The 19239-nt window shown below is 41.8% G+C and overlaps 1 long non-coding RNA gene across 2 annotated transcripts in view; it reads left to right on the forward strand.

Moving 5' to 3' along the window:
• The first annotated feature begins 1622 nt into the window (after positions 1–1622).
• LOC149445180 (uncharacterized) overlaps positions 1623–19239 on the forward strand; it is a 250131-nt gene continuing 232514 nt past the window's right edge. For both annotated transcript variants that reach the window (XR_016306437.1, XR_016306436.1), the window contains exon 1: positions 1623–1733. This is a non-coding gene — a long non-coding RNA (uncharacterized LOC149445180). The remainder of the gene's footprint in view (positions 1734–19239) is intronic.

Consider the following 19239-nt stretch of genomic DNA (forward strand, 5'->3'; position numbering starts at 1 on the left):
CAATGCCTATCAAAGGACTTGAAAGGGTAGTGTCAAGGTGGAGGGATCTGCTACATTGCCTAGAGCCCCATTCTCCTTTAAACCTTATTTGAGCTGAAAAATCAGGATATTTTGGATGGACTGACCCTTTGGGATAATGGAACAATGAGCTGCCCAATGGCCACCAATATCTTGTCACTCTATGCAGAGTTTGTTCAGCCTTTCTGCAAACATGGGCTTGATTCTATCTAAGAAGCCATGCAATATAATATGATTGCAATATGTTCCTGATTTTTGCCAACACAAAAGTGGCAAAGAAGCAAATAAAGGGCATAGGTGATCATATATTTGGATAAATATGAGGGCCCAAGTGTCCTAAATCTGATTTCAGCAACCAGAGTCCAGCCAGTTGCCAGCATGTTCTGTATGGAAGTAAAAATATGGCTCTACAACAAGGTTTGCAAAATCTCATTCATCTTGTGGATGGGAGATATGAAGTCTGAATATTAAATGACATAGTTCCACAAATATCTACTCATATACCTACTCATGACTGCAAATAAAAAAAAAAACATTGTGGTCACCAACTGAATATTATAAGCAAATTATGGATAACCATGACCTGTTGGTCACCAGGGGTACTCAGACACAACCATTTCTCTTAATAAATGACACCCTAATTAATTGCTGTCTGCCAGAGAAAACCTAAAACTAGCATGATTACAGCCGTAAAAGGTCAGCCCTGCTCAGCCCTTGCATGAAAAATCATCAGATCAGGAGGTATTCAGGGTATGTTTTAGCTACTGAGTATAAAATCCATCTAGGCTTCCTGGCACTGAAAATGGCTTATTTGGCTTTTTTCAGCTCAAAGCCTATTGTTTCCCAAGCAAGAAGGGTGGTGCTGGATGCATCACAGTGAATATGCCTATACCAGGGGATGCTCGGACTGACCATCCGAGCATTCGAGCACTGCCCGAGGGCCCAGGCTCAGTAGGGGGCCCCATGAAATGCCCCTGGTACCTTTTCTTTAGGCTTTTTTGGGTGTGCTTTGAGTGTGGGTAAGGACACAGGGGCCCCATGATCCCCTATTGCCCGGGGGCCCCATGAGTTGTCAGTCCGCCCCTGGCCTATACATACCCTTTTGCAGGTAAAAGAGTTCACAAATATGAATTTCAAATTTGTATTTAGCTGCAGTTCAGCAATATAAAATTTAACTTTAACACACATAAGGCATAAAACTTTTTTTACACAGTAATTATTAATGGCTGACTCTAAGGCAGGCATCCATACTTAATGAATAATGTAATCTTATTTATATACATAGACCAAATTGGTTGGGACAAGTTTTGTCAAAGATATGTGATCATCTCGTACGTTTGGGTGTAGCTGAACATTAGTTAAAGCTCTCCACTATCCATGACAATTGTCAACAATCACATGTTACAATAAGCAGTTAAATGGTCAGATCTAATATATATCTGCAATCCAGAATCTGAAGTTCCTTTGGTAGTGGGTCGGTACGTACGTTCTCCATATGGTTCGGAAGCGTGAGGGTTAAGTGCCTGTAAAGGGGGTGGAGAAGGGAATCCCAGCCTGGAACATGAGACCGTTCAGCTGAAAAGGAAGGTTTCAGACATAATGATGCAGCCCAGCACACAGTGTGTCTGGATGAGAAAGTCACTCATGGGCTGGGAGGAATCTCTACGTTTCCTATAGGGAAGACCCATACCATGCACATTACTCTAGCCTGCAGGGTAAGTGGTCAGTGCCCAGAAGGGCATTTTTTTTGCTGTTCCTGTTACCTGTTTGGCCATCAGCAGGTTCCTGTCAGCTGAGATTGTGCTCAGTGATACTTTGTATAAATGCAATGTGTTGTTCTAAAGTGGGGTCACTCTTCTGTTGGAGGTACCTGTATGAGGTGCAACCTGAGCAGTGATCATAGAGTTAATTCGATTAGGCTGAGACTCTTCTCTGGGTTCTCTCACTTTTGCTAGCTGCAGTTATCTGCTGTCTGGGTGCCAGGAATGACAGATCTGGAGGGTTTAATACATTATGTGCTGAAATTGCCAGTTGTTGGTGGTAAGGCAGGCACCTGGATGTCTCAACACAACTTTCTGCTGGCACTGCCAGTTGAAGATGGGCAGTGCTCTGTGTCAGCAGTGAAAGTTGTGCATGCTGGAGCTGTTGGGAAACCTGTGCACTGTCATCTGTCTCTGAAATATTTTTCTCACAAGAGTGCCTATAAAGTTTTAACTGTGTTGATGCCGGAGTGAGCCTGGTCTCTGTACTGTCACTGATTGTAGCAAGAACTGTGATTCATTGTAAAGGAATGTAAAAATGTGCACGGATTCTCTTGTTAACAAACAAATTGCAATGTTCATTCTATGTGGGATTTGTTAAGCTGACATGTCCATCTTATGACAGACATAAAAAGGTGGAAATAACTGATATCTTTGCTGTGCCTGGAGGTGTGAAAAGTGTTTTGCCGGAGGTGCGAAAAGTGTTCCACTTGTGTATAAGAATGAATGGGGCAGTTGCCACTATCTCAATGCTTTCAGTTACAGTTCTGACATTGCACAGAGGAGTTTACACAAGGCATGGAACTTAGATACCATGTAACAGGCAGCATCAGACAGTGCTGGAGGGGTCACCATCCTGGCCTAGGGCAATCAGAGAGAGTTGGAGATGCTATGTGAACCTGTCAAACTGGAGCCATGTGTTCAGGCAGAGCTGAGATGCCCTAGGGCTGAACCACCAAGTTCATGTGTCAAAAAGGAGCCAATGACGAGAGCCAATTAGGATCTGAAGGAGGTGATCTAGATTAGAAATAACAAGACTCCATGTACAGTTTATTGAATAAGTACAATTAATATGGCAGCTTTGCCTTACTTGATTGACTCTTTTTCAAAGAGAATTATGAGCCATAATTATTATCCTATATAATTACTCTACACCAATTTTTATTTACCTATATAAAGAATTATTCTCCATAGATTATTTGCCTATTTAGATCATCACTCTCCATAGATCATCCACATATATATTGGCCTATAAACAGAGTTGTTCTCCATTGAATCTTCGTCTTGTCATGTGTAAAATGTCCCAGATTACAGTATATAGTAAACTCTTCTGCAGTGGATAGGACACATCTGCACACTACAGGCCATTGGCATAGATCTTTTAGAATGCGTGCAATGAAGGATGTGCTTTGAATAATGCAGTATTTATTTTTCCCTTGAGTCTAACTAAACTAAAACACACGGCCAACTCTTTGTAACTATTGATTTCACCTGCCGCCCAGTTTATTTTCTGTGATACATACCCAGACTTTGTGGATCCATTACACACCAAGGAAAAAATCAACCAAAGTGGCTTATTCAGTGCCATTACCACCAGAAACAAAAAAAAAAATCATTATTATTGCTTTAGGCCAGTGGTTTTGAAACTGGGGCCTGGGGGCCAGATGTGACCCTTTGCTTTTCCTTATTTGACCCTTGGGGCACTATTCTACCAAATGAATTCAATGATGGGGCACCATTCTCCCATTGACTCCATCAATGGGAAGTTCGTTTAATTAATATCAACAATAGGGCACTATTCCTCCCATTAAAACCAATTAAGGGGCACTGGTGCCGGGGCATTTTCTACTCCCACTGGCCACAGTCTGGCCCCCCTAAGGCCTGAAGGAGAGTAAACTGGCCCTTTGCTTGGAAAGTTTGGAGACCCCTGCTTTAGGCCTATGAAACTGGGGTCCAATTGCAATGGAAATCTGCACTTTGCATATCATTTCAGTAACAAATGTAGAATAATCTAGTTTTTGAAAGGCAAACAGAAGCAAATGTTATTAGCCAATAAGAAATTAACTGTATGTAATTCTCAGCATCTTATTCTGTATGTATAAACTCACAGTACCACTTTGCTTGTCCTGTATGCTGGGTATAATTCTCAATATCTGTTCTTATTGTGCATGTACAGATACTGCATGTGTCTGTATGCTTGGTATATGTGGGAGTCATTCATTGCATAAAGTAGAAATCAATTGAGCTTTAATATTTATCCTCCTAGATTGTAAGCTCTAACAAGTAGGGCCCTTTGTTTCCTCTTGTTCCAGGTTGTATTGTAACTGTAATGTCTACCTTCAAACTGTTGGCGCTATAGAAATCTTGTATAATAATAATAATATGTATTATTCAATTTCAGTGAGTTTCATTAGAATTCTACCATCATATCTGCCTTCACTCTCTATTGGGTGTGGACCAGCTTACTGCCAAAATGATAACTGTGAGAATTTTATATTCTGCAATATATAACTTTCTGCAGGACATAGAAGAACTGGAACTGCACGCCTCTCTGGGATTTAAACAGGCAACCTGTAGCCTAAAAACTGGACTTCCTGTAACTCAGTGATCCCCACCTAAACTCCTCTTATTGTCTCCCTGAAGAGAACTTTGGCTTTACACTAGAAAACTGATGACTTTCAATGCAGAGATGCAGGTGCATGAACTTTTACATACATTACAATGGGATATTCATCTACTGCATGGTAGCTAATGTGTGATTGGCCAGCTGGTCTCTGCTCAGAACTTCATATATAACAAAGGTCATTTTGCATCATACTGAACAGTTATAAAATCATTTTCAAAAGCTGAATGAGCAATATTTGCAAAGTTTTGGTAAAATGTAGATTCTATTCAGCAAAGATATTAAACCAAGCAGAGCATTCATATTTATATGCTCACTGATGATCCTAGGCTCTTGAGGGTATTTGGATTTTGCCTGCATTGTGTTTTGCGGTTGGTCAGTCTCCCATTGTTGGTGGATGTGGCACCAAAAATGACAGCTGGCGATCTCCTTTCATTGGAGATGAGTCTGATCACCTCTGTAACATAATCGGACCTGTCCTGAATGACAATGCCTCCGTCCTTGTCTGCCTGTTTGATGACAATGTCATCCAGGGTGGCTAGTTGATCTAGAGCTAGTCTTTCTGGTCTAGTTTTTTTTCAAAACTGCAATGGGAGATGGAACATAATTTAAGTATGTCAGCATAACTGACCTGGTAGAATGAGTCTATAAATGGACCTTTGGAATGAGTGGGATAGAAGGTGGACGGAGGAGCTTCTGAAACACATTGTGGCCCACCCTCCTTCTATTCACTGCACCTGTCACTTCTCCCTACCACCGGCGGGAAGGCACGGAGAGATGCTGTGGAGTCCACTGCAAAGGGTCTCTCCTCAAGCCATGCACAGATCATCGGCTTTGCTCTTCTGATGCCCCTGGCTCCACTGTCCCTGTCTGTTACACACATCTAGGGAGCTTTAGATGTAAGTGTTTTAAAATAAAACTCAATTGTTTTTATCCACACTGTCCTGGCACCCTGCTTGTTGTTCCTTTGCATGCTTCTGTGGGATCCCCTCATCCCTGGAAAGGATCTGCCGGTCTGTTCGTGTGTTTCTTCAGCTTCCACAGTCCATTCCCCTTCCCACTCTGCACATCATTTGGATGGACTTATTGACCACGATATCCTGACCACATTGAAGTTCACCCAGTATCCTGTCCTCACTCCATTCACCCTGTGGACTGTCTTTTTTCCTATTATCCACTCATTCTTTCCATCCTCTGTGCAAGCGCTGAATAGTTGTTCATTGTTACTGATCTCCTTTCATAGGATTACTGGACAAGATACTTCTCTATATTTCCTTTATATTAAATCTTCTGTTCTGAGAAGCTTCTTGAATGGTTTATTGGAAGCTCTTGGAACCAAAACTTTGAATGCAGATGTTATTAGACAATTTCACATACATCTGTGTATGATTTATGAACGGATGCCATTAAATCCTGTATACAGTAAACCTATGTGTACTCAGTTCCCACTGTGGTCATCTAGACATAGTTGCACAGATAATATAACTAGACCCACAGATCTACTAGAGCTACACAGACTGTAGTAATCTCTGCTTTAGGTTCTCATTCAGGCTCAGCAGTACTCACCTCTTTAGGTTCACCTCATTCAGGCTCAGTAATGCTTGCTTCTCTGAATCCACCTCATTCAGGATCAGTAATACTTGCTTCTCTAGGTTCATCTTATTCAGACTCAGTAATACCCTCTTCTCTAGGTTCTCCTCATTCAAGATAAGTAATACTCATGTCTGTAAGTTAACCACGTTCAGGCTCACTAATACTCTCTTGTCAAGTTTCTCCACATTCAGGCTCAGTAATACTATCTTCTCTACGGTCTCATTATGGCCCAGCAATACTCGCTTCTTTAGATTTACCTCATTCAGACTCAGTAATACTTTCTTCTATAGGATCTGTTCATTCAGGCTCAGTAATAATCGATTTTCTAGGTTCTCCTCATTCTGGCCCAGTAATGCTTGCTTCCTTAGGTTTGTTTCATTCAGGGTCAGTAATACTTGCTTTTCTATGTTCTCCTTGTTCAGATTCAGTAATACTCTCTTCTCTAGGTTCTCTGCATTCTAACTCTGCAATACTCTCTTGTCTAGGTTCTCCTCATTCAGGTCCTTTAATACTCTCTTCTCTAGGTTCTCTCCATTTAGGAACAGTAATGCTCACTGCTCTAGGTTCTTCTCAATCAGGTTCAGTAATACTGACTTCTCTAGGCTCTCTTCATTCAGGATCAGTAATACTTCTCGTGGTCCTCTGTATTCAGGCTCAGTAATACTTGATTCTCTAGGTTTTCCTAATTCAGGCTCAGTGATACTTCTCTAGGTTTTTCATCTGTTGTCAAACTCCAGTAAACTTGCAGCTGCTCGCTCTAATTAAAGGAACTTAGCAAATAGTCACTTTATACTGCTGAAAAGGGCAACTTTCAACTGCTTGAAATGACTCAGGTACACAGACATATTAATGGCCATCAATCAGAATAGACATTTCCAATATGCTGGCTGGGGATGGCTTACTGGGCTCCTGGAATGCTACCAATTTTCACACCATTAGGGGGTATGGTTGAGGAAGCTGGATTGCTCTTTGAATTGTGGTGTGTTATAGAAGGGATAAGTGCAGTGACCCCAGTAAGGGAATCCCCTGGGAGGAGCCTTGGGTATAGACCTAGGATTATCTGGAAGAGAAGGCGTGCCATATCAAACGAATAAAGTCCAGAAAATCTTTTTTTTTCTTCATATGAAACTGAGGAGACAGGACAGCGTATTTCAGGGGATCAAAGTTCCTCCATCATCATGGCTACAGAAATGCTACCAATACATGAATGTACATGATTAGTGTAATGGATGGTATAGAAGAATGACCCATAATTGATTGTTGATATAAAGGTTGAGTAGTGTGACCCATTGTTATTTACACATACACACAACATGATATTAACACATACAGTGAAGGAAATAAGTATTTGATCCCCTGCTGATTTTGAATGGTTTTGAAAGAAATGATCAGTCTACAAATCGAATGGTAGGTGTATTGTAACACTGAGAGACAGAATAACAACAAAAAATTCAAAAGAAATGCATGTCTAATAAATTATACACTGATTTACATGTTCATGAGGGAAATAAGTATTTGATCCCCTTCACAAAACAGTATTTGGTGGCAAATCCCTTGCTGTCAATCACAGAGGTCAGACATTTCTTGTAGTCGGCCACCAGGTTTGCACACATCTCAGGAGGGATTTTGGCCCACTCCTCTTGGCAGATCCTCTCCAAGTCATTAAGGTTTGGTGGCTGACATTTGGCAACTCAAAATTTCAGCTCCCTTCACAAATTTTCAATCGGATTAAGGTCTGGAGACTGGCTAGGCCACTCCAGGACCTTTATGTGCTTCTTCTTGAGCCACTCCTTTGTTGCCTTGGCCATGTGTTTTGCGTCATTGTTATGCTGGAACCCCATCCATGACCCATTTTCAATGCCCTGGCTGAGGGAAGAAGGTTCTCACCCAAGATTTGACGGTATATTGCCATCGTCCCTTTGATGTGGTGCAGTTGTCCTGTCCCCTTAGCAGAAAAATACCCCCAAAGCAGAATGTTTCCACCACCATGTTTGGCAGCTGGGATGGTGTTCTTGCGGTCTTAGGCAGCATTCCTCCTCCAAACACAGCGAGTTGAGTTGATGCCAAAGAGCTTGATTTTGGTCTCATCTGACCACAACACTTTTAACCAGTCCTCTTCTGCATCATTCAGATGTTCAGTGACAAACTTCACAGGGGCCTGGACATGTGCTTTCTTGAGCAGAGGAACCTTGTGGGCACTTCAGGATTTCAATCCTTGTCGGCGTAGTGTGTTACCAGTTGTTTTCTTGGTGACTGTGGTCCCAGCTGCCTGGAGATCATTGACAAGATCCTCACGTGTAGTTCAGGGATGATTCTTCATTGTTCTCATGATCATTGACACTCTACTAGGCGAGATCTTGCATGGTACACCAAAAATAGGGAGACTGACAGTTGTTTTATGTTTCTTCCATTTGGGAATGATTGCACCAAGCTGTTTGGCGATAGTTTTGTAGCCCAGTCCAGCCTTGTGTAGGTCTACAATCTTGTCCCTGACATCCTTGGACAGCTCTTTGGTCTTTGCCATGGTGCAGAGTTTGGAATCTGATTGTTTGATTGCTCTTATGGACAGGTGTTTTTTTTATACAGGTAACAAAATGAGATTAGCAGCACTCCCTTTAAGAGACTGCTTCTAATCTCAGCTTGTTACCTATATGAAAGACACCTGGTAGCCAGAAATCCTGCTGAATGATAGGGGATCAAATACTTATTTCCCTCATGAACATGCAAGTCAGTGCATAATTTGTTAGACATGCATTTCTTTTGAATTTTGTGTTGCTCTTCTGTCTCTCGGTGTTAAAATATACCTACCATTCAATTTTTAGACTGATCATTTCTTTGTGAGTGGGCAAACATTCAACATCAGCAGGGGATCAAATACATATTTCCTTCACTGTAACTATGGGTCATTATTTGATACCATTCATTACACCAGATATGTCCATATACAGTATGTATGCTGGAACCTTTGAATCACATTGGCTTGAATCTCTGTTTCATATAAGGAAATAATTGTATTTTGGACTCTTGTGTGTGGAGCTCAGAGCCAGTGCAAGACCAGCTACTTGCGCCCTCAGTGGAAAATATTAAATAAACAAAAATATGCAACTGCTAAATTTCTTTAAATTTGCAAAAATAAGTGCCATAAGACGCCATTAGCACCAACATTAAGGACAAAATCTATGCTGACCAAATATAAGTTACTGGATTAACCAGACAAAAAAAAAAGAGACTAGAGTTACAAAACTCCACAGTGATCAGCAGCCACCAGACAACTTACAGTAAGGGACTGAGTCTGAGAGGAACACTGGAAGCAGCGGCAGCTCAGCTGCTACACTGGCCCCAGACACCCGGCATCTTCCTCTGTCCTTTCTTCCATCCCATCTGCTGCCCCTCCCCTCAGCTGAAGGATCATTCATAATGTGGCGGTGTCCCACATGATCAATCAGCATCCGCTCTCCTCACCCTGACCATTGTCTGCCCTCTCCTCCTCCTGTCACCTACATGACCCTCCATCCTCCTGGACTCAGCTCACCCATGATGGCTCCTGTGAAGTCCAGGCTGTGGCTCTCACTGAGGACAGGCAGCCTCCCAGCACTACTCCGCTTCCCTCTCATACACATTGGGCCTTGATCATCCTACTCATATAGGGTTAACCCTGCAACCAGAGCACACCCCTGCCTATTGATTGGCTCCAGCTGTGTAGAAGAAGGCAGAGCTAGCACTGGACATGCCCCATTCGGTCACTAGCCGGCTCCCTGTTACAGCTGGAGGATTGTGTGTGTCAGTGTGCGCACCAGAGATGTACGAACCGATCATCCGATCAGAGAATGCTACCCGCCAGGGGTCCTGGGCTAATGTCATCACTTCCCATCCTAGGGGGAGCGAACACTTCACTGCTATATGGAATACTGTCATATATATATATATATATATATATATATACACACACACATGTACTAAATGGTCATGTGTGTGCATGTAATATGAGACAATTGTGTACAGTAAAGATACCATCATTCCCTGTGTATGAGGAGAGGGGGTCTCTGAAGAGAAATGAGGAATGCATGCAAGAGGTCCATAGGCCATACAGAGAAAATGTGGCTGCCTAGTGGAAGCACTGGCCTTTGTGGAGCTCCTTATATTCTAATATTCACAACAATGGCTGTAAGTGATCATATCAGATTTGTGTCAGATAGTGAGGACCAAACTGTGGTGTTTGGATAAATTCCAACACAGACATACTGAATTTTATTGCTTGATGTTTCAAAAGAGGGTAATATTTATGGCTTTCTTAAGCTTTTTACCCCAGAGGAACCCTTAAACTAATTTTCAGGTCTCCAGAAACCCCTGCTAAAATTTTTCTATTGAGGGTCAGTGGTTAAATGTCCCTTACATTGGTGGTGGTAAGGATGCCCCCTTTACAGGAGTGGCCACAATGACACCCTTGCAGTCATGCCACTGCTCTGGCGAGTGGCGCTGGATCTGGAAATATGCATGCACGATGGTAGGTTAGTTAGCCACAGATCAAGAAACCCCTGGAAAAACCCTACAGTTCCACAGAACCCTAGTTGAGAATGGCTGCTCTATACTAAGCTTTGTATAAGTCTTTGTATACAACTTGCATATGTTTTTATATATATCTAAGGAACGATGTGTCTCACTAGCCTTGGGAGTACTCACCAGCAGTGCTGTCATCAGCTGATCGTCAAAAAAGAGACATCTTCCAATTAGCCAGCTAGAATGGGTGAGATTTGGATATTTTTATTTTCTGTCTAAAATTGGAAAACTTTTTCCCTTCTCTGCACTGCTCATGTAAATCAATAAAAGAATGTGATTAGATCAGGAGCTCTAGAGCTTTAGCATCTCACTGATTTCATACATACCATTTACCCCATCAATCCAAAAAGTCTAATAATACCAGCAGGGGGTTTCTGGATCTATAGTTATCCATAGCATGTGTATAGTGTAATGCACTTACGGAAAGTGAGGAATCTGGAAATATGTAGCTTGCAGGCACTTGGTTTTGACATACATTAATTCAGTGTATTTATAGAATTTGGGGAGAAACTTGAGCAGTTTAACAGTCATAAATGGTATGAACAAGCTTGGTGTTTCTAAGAACAATACTTTATAATATACTTAAAGTTTGAAGGAATCTCATATAACTGCAATCAGTGAATAATATAGTCTATAATATTCTGTCCCTACTATGTGACATAGTAACATACAATTTACTTAGTAGTTTGAAAGCTATTTAGTTTTGTTTTCGGGTCTTGGTTACACATTGTAACCTTGGAAAGCCCTCTGCCCAACTTTAAAACACTCTTTCAGGGGTTCTGGCAGAGAGGAGTAACACTGTATATGCAGGTCATACATTATAGGCAATGTTTAGATCACGTGATGCAGCTTTGTCTAGTAATGATTTGTCTTTAAAGCATATCCATGGTCAAAACTTTTAATAAAATGCAGAGATGAATATATGATTTTATAACATCTCTAGTCTACTCCATTTACACTGAACAATCTTGATATTTGTAAACTTACTTTGTGAAGATCTCCACAAAGTACTTATTTCCCTGAATTCTGTGACACACAGCCACTCTGAGTAGGTACTGCTTTGTCACACATTTCACAGAGCCTGCCTTCAAAGAGGAGTTTCATGGGGTGAAATCAGTACAGGAATCACTGCTTCCAGGCAGAAAGGTACCAAGGTACATGCAGTCATTAGAAACTGAGATTCTGCATAGCATGCAGTGAATCCAGGAATTTGTGGACAGAGATATCCAGCAGATAGACATCACTTACAACATGAAAGGACATTTTTAAAGCAAGGTAAGGTTGGTTTATCAAAAATAACCATCATTTGTACTGGTATCACAATGCTGATGTAAATTGAAAGTGCATGCTGTGACCTGAGATTTTTTTTAAGCCACTTGGTTCAATATCTCCCCTCCAGGCAAACAGGGTGGGAGCATCAAGAACGTGCACTTAGCACCCCCTGTAAGCACCTGTGTAAGCCAGGCATTAAAGTTTTAATTGCTTAACAACATTTTACTACTAAACAACATTTTCATTCTCACACAGGTTTTAGTAGATCAGACTCCGTTTTTATCATGTTGGACGAATGAACTGGTAACCCCTGCCAAAATAAACAATGTATGCATTTAGCATTACAAACCTGTGGGATTCCCAGTTGCAATGCTGGGTAACATATTGTGGTTTTGGAAAACACGATGTAAACGTACCAGCAGTTAATTAAGTAAAAGTTTATTGCATTATCTGCACAATAAACTACTAGCCATTATAAGAACTAGATATAAGTATGCAACATTTGTATTTCAGCCGAACAATTTATTAATGTTCTAATGACATTCATTTTAAAGTGAACTTGTACATTAAACTGACACTGGTTTCCCAGGCACATATACACTAGGTGAACTCCCTGGTCCTCTCTGTGGCTCAGTCTAAAGACCATTCCAAGGAAATAAATCCCCCCCCCCAACCTAAATCCACTCACCATTTTTAAAAAGCTCCCACGTTTTTTTTTTCTTCTTCACATGAATCCACCATAATGTGGCTCCTCCTTCTCTATGGAGACCAGAGATCCCACCTTGCAGTCAGGGCCTGCTGTTGATTGTTCTTTGCTCTTGTCATAATGTCCCTATGCCACTGCAGGAGTCTTCCCGGACCTGTGAAGACCATTCTGATGGGCAATTTCTCCATCAGCAGGCAGTAACATGGAAACCTGAAGCAAGCCCTCCTACTTTGCAGGGCAGGAAGATAGGAAACTCAAAATCTGGCATGCCACGTGACCACAGATTTAAGTGAGTATTTGGGGTAGTTAGATTGTTAGCTCAATTATACTTTTTCAAATAGACACAGAACCAGGGCTAATATTTGTTTATCAAGCTTAGTTAAAAGGGTTCCAATTACATGCAATATATTGATTTTCTATTTTGCATTTTTCAAATCACAAAATATTTTGAATATCTTAACTTCTATATTTAGTGTATAACCGTTTCCTTTTATGGTACACTCACACTACCACACTGAACCAGTCCTGGGCACAGTTCAGCCCCTTGGGCCAGTTCATTTGTGTAGCGTAAGTGGTCCAGACCATGCCCAGCACCAATTAATTCAACAATGCCCTGGATCACTGGGAACAGACGCGGTTCACTTCTGATCTTGTATGGTTTGCTGCAGTGTGAGTGCAAATCGTGATAGAGTACAGTTCTCTCTATAGAGAACTGTCTAATGAACGAGAGATTGCTGGTTTGGTTAGCAGGGGAGTGTGCCCAGGAACTCTTGTAAGTGTTCCCAGGACCACTTCCTTACAATCCAGTGTGAGTGCAAACCAGTGGGGAAGTAGGGAAAAGGAACAAATGGATCCTGGCAGAATTCACTTAAAATAGTCCCAGTGTGAGCGCACTTTAAAGAGTGCAATTATACTGGTTCTAGTTTCCCTCCCCAGCTGGACTCACACTACTATTAAAAAAGTGTTCCTGGGCTAGTGTGAGTGCACCCTTAGATGTTTTTGTATCTCAGCCTCACAGACAGTCCTAAGTCAATATACCATATAGCCTAAGGTTTAGGGACAACAAATGACCTCACCTATATGAACTTGTTGGAGAACCCATTTCAAGACCATGGGCAATATAATGTAGTTGCACCAGTTCTTTTGTGGCTATACCATCCTCCACACATTTGGGAAGGCTTTCCACAAGACTTGGAAAGTGTCAATAAGTGCCAATTTTTGAGGTCAGGTACTGATGTTGGATGGAAAAATCCAGCTCACAATCAGCATTCCAATTCACTCCAAAGGTGTTTAGTAGGGTTGAAGTCAGGGCTCTGTGAAGGTCATTCCAGATCCTCCGTACCAAGCTGGTCAAACCAAGTCTTTTGGGAGCTTGCATTGTGCACAGGGGCATACTCATGCTGGAACAGAAAAGGATCTTCCCCAAACTGTTACCACAAGGATGGAAGAGCACAATTGTCTAAAATTTCTTTGTATGATGTAGTACTAGTGTGACCACATGGAGACACATGAACTCAATCATTTAAAGGGAGGTCCACATATATGTCTGCCCACATAGTAAGTGTGATCTTCAGGTGTCACCAAACTTATGGCCACATAGCGTATATCATTTTTGATCAGGTGCCATGACACAATGCCTTTTTTTGGCTCAAGGACAAAGGTGAAGGAAAACCCTGCACCTGTATATCTTCTTCATCCACACCTGCAGCAGCTATTACAAAAGTATCTCCTCTCCTTCTCGGAGTTCTCTGTCATTCTACAATATCAGGAATGCAGAGAAGGGAGATGCTGTTATTATGCAATGCACTCACTCACTTAATTGCATGTGTAATTTCCTGGAAACAATGTCTACAACAAGAATGCACTATTAGCAATTTAAATAGTCTGACAGCTGTCAAATTTTGCCCCACCTACAATCACAGTAAGTACCACTAAATTAAAAATACACTTGCATACTTCGAACAGTCCTCATTTATGCGTCCCTATGCATGTCTGTCCATGTTTGTCTGTTTGCATCAATTAACCACTTGCCTACCGGGCACTTATACCCCCTTCTTTACCAGGCCAATTTTCAGCTTTCAGCGCTGTCGCACTTTGATTGACAATTGCGCGGTAATGCAAGATTGTACCCATATGAAATTTTTATAATTTCTCACAAATAGAGATTTCTTTTGGTGGTATTTAATCACCGCTGGGCGCTTTACTTTTTGCGCTATAAACAAAAAAAGTGCAAAAAATTAAAAAAATGTTTTTCTTTGTTTCTATTATAAAATCTTTCAAACAGGTAATTTTTCTCCTTAACTGATGTGCGTTGATGAGGCAGCACTGATGGGCACTGATAGGCAGCACTAATGAGGTGGCACGGATAGGCGGCACTGATAGGCAGCACTAATGAGGTGTCACGGATAGGCGGCACTGATAGGCAGCACTGATGATGGGTACTGATAGACAGCACTGATAGGTGGCACTGACTGGCATCACTGCTGGGCACTGACTGGCGGCACTGCTAGGCATTGACTGGCGCAACTGATAGGCTCTGATGGCACAACCGCTGGGCACTGACTGGCAGCACTGCATTGATGGGCACTAGTGGGTGGCACTGTGGGGTGGCACTGCTGGGCACAGGTAGGTGGCACTACTGGGCACAGGTAGGTGGCACTGCTGGGCACAGGTGGGTGCACTGCTGGGCACTGGTGGGTGGCACCGCTGGGCACTGGTGGGCGGCACTGCCGGGCACAGGTGGGCGGAACTGGTGGGTGGCACTGCTGGGCACCAATCATCAGGGCACTGATCATCAGTGCCCTGATGATCGGTGCCGATCCCTGCTCTGACAACTGCCGGTTCTCGGCAGTACTTTCCTCGCGCTCTGACAGCGTGAGGAAAGTGCAGCCGAGAACCGGCAATTGCATTTCCTGGTGATCAGCGTGTCATTGGACACGGCTGATCACGTGGTAAAAGGCCGCTGTGATTGGCCTTTTACCACATCACGTGTGGGCGTGCAGGAGAGCGCGTTCTGAGAGGACGTCATATGACGCCCTCCCAGAACTAGCCGGCCGCAGTGTAGCCGTCATTCGGCTATCTGCGGTTGGCAAGAAGTTAAGGAGTTCTCCAAAAATTATATGTAGAAAGGCAGTGAGAAGTATTTTTAATGCATTATTATGAATCTTTTGCTGAGATGAAAATGTTCTAAAGCAGTACCTCCAAAAGAAGATTTATTCCCGTCCCATCTCATATTCCTTTGATCTTTGCTTAGTTTAAAAGCTACAGCCACCTGAGAAATATTCAACACTCCTGGGAATGACAGATGCCTGTGTACCCCACTGTGTGCTGTGATTCCTCCTGCTGAACCCTACTTCACTACTGTGTCCTGTAGGAACCATTAAGTGCAACTGGGGATCAGGCATCTGACACACCTGGTAATGTGTTGGATGTGAAGAGGTGTGAAGTGTTCTTTGACATTGTTTAACTTGGTCAGCCACTGTATTACTTTACAGTATTCAGTATTGGAAAACTGCAGAATGCAGTGGTACAATGCTCCTAGTCTGTGCGCTCTCTACTTTCCATCTCTGCAATTTACGGAATGGAATTATGTCACCGCAGTAGAAGTCATTTGGGTCACCATCTGCCGCCAAACCTACCTCTCACCGTCAACTTTGCAGGTAATTCCTGGAAATCTTCTTTTATTAACTGATATTCTTTAATTGTTTTACATCAATATATAAAAAAGAATATTGGTAGTATATACATATTGCACATATGGATGGTCAGAAGGGGGCACATCATAGTATACAAAAGACATATTGACAATCAAAAAAGTACAGAGGTAGTTTGGGCACCAGTAACGTAAACAATAACAGTCATAAGGATAATAACAATGGAGATTTAGCAGCAATCATTATGTTGTAAAAAAGAAGTAGAAAACTGAATATTTTACCAGTGGGGAAGAGATGTCACGAATGAAGTTCATCTGTCTAAAATGGTGAATTTTATGGATGCAGTCAAAGGCTAGGATGGATGGTGAAAACCTGATAACATGTGGTAGGAAATTCCAGAAAAAGGAAGCTGTATGAGTGACATCCTGGATGTGTGAATGATAAGTAATGACTAGGGTACAAAGTTCACGAGAGAAGTGATGGATGTGTATTTGCAGACTAGGTATGGGTTTGCTGAAGTTTGTATATGTTAGAAGCCATAGTTAGCTTCATAATGCCTGTGGCTGTAGCTGAGCAGGGATCTGCACATGGGAATCTATTGTGATCACAGTGTTTATGTGATTCACTATGACACTATTAATGCACATATCAGTTCACATTACTATATGCTGTCCAGCATCCTCCAAAACTAAAATATCACTACTGTGTGCACTATTTTTTTAAAGTGAATTTTGTATTAAAGGATTAAGAAATGAGAAAAATGTGAATTGAACGGTTTCTTTTCTTTGTAAATACCCCCAGACCCCCTTAAAGCCCATCTCTGGGACAAAAGAAAAAACAACTAAATGCTTGTTTTACTTACCTAAGGCCATGGTCACGAGATACTCCAGTCCTAAGCCTACTCTCCTTTTTTGTTTGCATCCGGTGGGTCTTTCTTCAGGTAACTATGTCATTGCCCCAGTGATACGAACACTTCCTATTAGCTGTCCAACAGCACAGTCCTTCTAGGATCCATAAAAGGAACTACATTAGCACAAGAGAACATTAGGGGACCAAACAACAGGGGACCATCTGCAGTGCTGGACTGGCAGCAACCTGCACCCAGAAATGGCCCTAGTGAGGGATTTGGATTCTTGTTTCGCCAGGTAAGAACAACTAAAAATCTTGCAGGATGGGTTGGCAGGGATAGGAAGCGAGAGATGGGAAAGGGTTAATATTTTGCCTAGAAAAGGGCTTTAATGCAGCCTAGCAAGGATAATACTTACCTTACTTCCTGATCTAGGGATCTATCCTCCAACCTGTTCCCTAATTCCAATGGGCAAGCCATAATGTGAGGGTCTGCTGGAGGCTGCAATGAGTGCTGCTACTCATAGTAATTAAAGTGTTACTAAACCCAGGACCCCGTATTCACTCTATCTGGTCTCCCACAGTACACACAACATGGAAATGCAATTATTTTAGTAAATATAAACTGCTAAATACCTTTTCTCATCAGCAGTATATAGCAGTCTTGTGACTTCAGCAGATCACTGGTTAAAGCTTGTAGGAGTTTTCTTTCTGCTCTAGGACAGAGAAGAAAGGATCAAACAGACTTTTTACACAATGCAGAGGATTAACCCCTTAGGTTCCACAGTGAATATAACAAGCATGCTTTACTGCATATACAGACTGATTTTTACTGTTGTGGGTTTAGTAACACTTAGCAATACCCTAATAGCAATTAAGGTTGCAGCGCACATGTGCAGAAAAAGATGGCTGGATCCATAAGGAAAGTAAGTAGTATACCAGGTGTGCTGCACTCGAGGGGAAAGGTTGTACAGTACATCTATTAGAGGGAGAAGTAAAGTGAACACATGTACACAAATCAGAAACCTAGAGGTACCTTTGCATCTTCATCCCTCTTCCAATGTGCCTGAGGACCATCAGAACCCACAACAAACTTATCTGAAAAATGTGACACTTCCTGGTAAAGCCCATGGCTGGTCTGGCCTCTCCTGAACTCTCTTTTTACTAGACTTGGATGCCCAATTATAGTGATGGGCCCAATGGAAAATGCCAAATACTGATAGGCCAGCCTTCAATACTATCAGGAATTGTTAAATCAATCCATGGTTAAGAACATTGAGCATTTAAGGGGTCAAAACAGGTACCTCTAAAATGCTATTTTACTAAAACTGGAGCACTCAGAATTTGGTGCAGCTGTGCATGGTAGCCAATCGGCATCTAACTTCAGCTTATTCAATTAAGCTTTGACAGTAAAACCTGGAATCTGATTGGTTTCTATGCAGAGCTGCACCAGATTTTGCATTCTCCAGTTTTAGTAAATAACCCCCATATGTATCTATTGACTTCTCTTTTTTTCTGACAGGCATACTTTGTTATGGTAACTTAGTAGAAAAAGAGCACAAAGGGAAACATAGGTAAACACTAAATGATAATATTACTAACCTAAATGTTTGAAAGAATATTCCTTTTTCCAATCAAACTTAAAAGAGGGTGGTAGAAGTCATACAATGGTCGGTGTGGGGTTTCAAGAGTGGACACTGAGGTTTGATTGCTATTTTTTGGGGAAGAGGAAGGAGAAAAGAAAAAGTATTTCCCACATACTATTAACTGCCCAACCTACACAAAGATCTTAAAAACCCACCAAGAAGACCAAGCATCCTGGATTCTGGTAGTTTAACTGAAATGGCAAGTTGCTATATTGGTAATTATATAAAGCCCTTCGCCATGGGTCTCCCCAGTTTCTTGAGACACACAGGAAATTGGATTAGGAAGGTGGGTAGGATATGGATCCCACAGGATGCCTTTCTAGTGGGTCTTAATGTTGAAACTTTCTATACAAGCATTTCCAATAGCAAGGTGCTGAAAATGCCAGATGCTATTTAGAAATACAAACAATATTATATATTTTGACTTTTCATTTAGTTTTTGAAAGCAACCATCCCGCCAAGCTACAGAAATATGTAAAATTCACTATATTGCCAAAGGTATTAGGATGCCTGCCTTTACACGCACATTAACGTTAATGGCATCCCAGTCTTAGTCCACAGGGTT

Source organism: Staurois parvus, unplaced genomic scaffold (assembly GCF_062004578.1).
Source record: "Staurois parvus isolate SC_StPar_1 unplaced genomic scaffold, SC_StPar_1.0 ptg000745l, whole genome shotgun sequence".
Classification (NCBI taxonomy): Eukaryota; Metazoa; Chordata; class Amphibia; order Anura; family Ranidae; genus Staurois; species Staurois parvus.